Below are 3223 nucleotides of genomic sequence, written 5' to 3' on the forward strand. Positions count from 1 at the left end.
AACTCAGCTATTACTTTGTAAAGGTATACAGACCTGGGAACTGTAGTCAGGTCCAGGCAAGGGGTGAGGCAGAGAAAAAGAGAAAGAGTAATCAGATCCAGGCAGGAGTTGAGGCATCAAGTTGGATAAAGTGTAGTCAGGTCTAAAGGTTGATGTGGATGGTAGGCAAGAGAGTAGCCAGGTCCGCACAGGGATGGTGGGAACCCCTCATAATGGGCACAGGGGGTGTGCAGACCCAGGAACTCGGCACAAGGATGGTGGGAACCCCTCATAATGGGCACAGCAGGTGTGCAGACCCAGGAACTTGGCGCAAGGATGGTGGGAACCCCTCATAATGGGCACAGCAGGTGTACAGACCCAGGAACTCAGCACAGGGATGGTGGGAACCCCTCATAATGGGCACAGCAGGTGTACAGACCCGGGATCTCAGCACAGGGATGGCGGGACCCCCTCATAATGGGTACAGCGGGTGTACAGACCCCGGGAACTCCGCACAGGGATGGGGGGACCCCCTCATAATGGGCACTGCGGGTGTACAGACCCCGGGAACTTGGCACAGGGATGGTGGGAACCCCTCATAAGAGAGTCAGACAGAGGTCTTAGCCGGTGGCAGCTGAGAGAGTAGTCAGGTCCAAGTGGGTTCAAGGCAGACAGCAGGTGAGAGAGTAGTCAGGTCCAGACAGGGGTCAAAGCAGGCAGCAGATCAAAGTGTAATCAGCTCCAGACAAGGGTTGAGGCAGGCTGCAGGTGAGAGGGTAACAGGGGCGGACTGACCATTTGGAAACTCGGGCACTGCCCGAGGGCCCGGGGTCAGTAGGGGGCCCCATGAGATGCCCCTGGTACCTTTTTCATAGGCTTTTTTTGAGTTTGGGCAAGGACACAGGGGCTCCATGATCCCCTATTGCCCGGGGGCCCCATGAGTTGTCAGTCCACCCCTGGAGGGTATTCAGATCTAGACACAGGTGGCAGCAGGCAGTTGGTCAAAATGTAGTCAGGTCCAGACAAGGGTTGATGTGGATGGCAGGTGAGAGAGTAGTCAGATCCAGATGGGGTGGAGGCAGGCAGCAGGTCAAAGTGTAGTCAGGTCTAGGCAAGGGTTGAGGCAAGCAGCAGGCGAGGGATTAATCAGGTCCAGACAGGGGTTGAGGCAGGCAGGGAGTAAAGTGTAGTCAGGTCCAGGCAAGGGTTGAGGAAGGCAGCAGGTGAGAGAGTAATAAGATCCAGACGGGTTGAGGCAGGAAGCAAGTCAAAGTGTAGTCAGGTCCAGGCAAGGGGTGAGGCAGGGAACAAGAGAAAGAGTAATCAGGTCCAGGCAGGGGTTGAGGCAGGCAAGGGATAAAGTGTAGTCAGGTCCAGGCAAGGGTTGAGGCAGGCAGCAGGCAATAGACTAATCAGATCCAGGCAGGAGTTGAGGCACCAAGTTGGATAAAGTGTAGTCAGGTCTAAAGGTTGATGTGGATGGTAGGCAAGAGAGTAGCCAGGTCCAGATAGGGGTTGAGGAAGGCAGCAGTTCAAAGTGTAGTCAGGTCCAGGCAAGGGCTGAGGCAGGTGGCAGGTGAGAGAGTAGTCAGGTCCAGACAAGGGTTGAGGCAGGCAGCAGGCGAGAGAGTAATCAAGTCCAGGCAGGGGTCAGGGTAGGTGCCTGGTGAGAGAGTAGTCAGGTCAACAACAGACAACTGGCAGGTAAGTATTGTAGCCCTTTTAGCTCTCAGGTAGCTGGCAAAAGACACAGCAGCAGCCAACACAACGCCTGGAGGCTAAAATACCATTCTGGTCAAAAGACATGTTCTGCGTCATTACTGGTCCTAACTCAGGTCCTAAGAATCATGTAAATCCTGAAAGGGATCCGGCCAGTAATGTGACAGGTGCACATCATGAAATGCTCCTATTGCATCACTACAGCAGAACCGTTTTTTTACCTTGTTCATACTTATCAAGCTATGACATGTCCTGGTCACCGAGCCCACCCTCCTGCCAGGGGATTGTCCAAGGTCCCTCAAAAATGCAGATTTGGGCTTCTGCCCCTCCTCCTCCCCTGTTCCAGAACGTTCTCAAGTTACCATATAACCCATGGTTGCTTCCTATTCAGGGGCAGCAAGCCATATGTGCAGACTGTGCACCAGCACAAGTGCCCTTTGGGATGGGGGTCCATTTATACTGAAAGTGGGTTGGTGGGTACTGTTAGTGCTAATCTATCTATCTCTCTTGGAGAAGTGTTCGTACTTAGTAGTTAAATGGGAATCCCAAAAGCTGATCTCATACAGCGGTCCTTGGTGGTTTTATCCACCATTGTTCCTTTTAGACAACCTTTAAACCTGAATCATTGACTTACTGTCAACACTGTCTATCTTACTTACTGTCTATCTATTATCTATCTATAATCAATCTATCTATCTATCTATCTATCTATCTATCTATCTATCTATAATCAATCTATCTATCTATCTATCTATCTATCTATCTATCTATCTATCTATCTATCTATTATCTATCTATTATCTATCTATCTATCTATCTATCTATCTATCTATCTATCTATCTATCTATCTATTATCTATCTATCTATCTATCTATCTATTATCTATCTATCTATCTATCTATCTATCTATCTATCTATTATCTATCTATCTATCTATCTATCTATCTATCTATCTATCTATTATCTATCTATCTATCTATCTATCTATCTATCTATCTATTATCTATCTATCATCTATCTATCTATCTATCTATCTATCTATCTATCTATCTATCTATCTATCTATCTATTATCTATCTATCTATCTATCTATCTATCTATTATCTATCTATCTATCTATCTATCTATTATCTATCCATCCATCCATCCATCCATCCATCCATTTATCTATCTATCTATTATCTATCTATCTATCTATCTATCTATCTATCTATCTATCTATCTGTCTATCTGTCTGTCTGTCTGTCTGTCTGTCTGTCTGTCCGTCTGTCCGTCCGTCCGTCCGTCCGTCCGTCCGTCCGTCCGTCCGTCCGTCTATCTATCTATCTATCTATCTATCTATCTATCTATCTATCTATCTATCTATCTATCTAAAAAATTGCTCTCATACAGCAGTTCTTGGTGATTTTTCCACCACTTTTCCTTCTAGACTAGGGGGTCTCCATACTTTCTAAACAAAGGGCCAATTTATTTCCCTTCAGAATTTGGAGGGGCTGGCAGTGTCCCATCATTGGTGTCAGCGGT

The sequence above is a fragment of the Staurois parvus genome, unplaced genomic scaffold (genome assembly GCF_062004578.1).
Source record: "Staurois parvus isolate SC_StPar_1 unplaced genomic scaffold, SC_StPar_1.0 ptg001321l, whole genome shotgun sequence".
NCBI classification, from domain to species: domain Eukaryota; kingdom Metazoa; phylum Chordata; class Amphibia; order Anura; family Ranidae; genus Staurois; species Staurois parvus.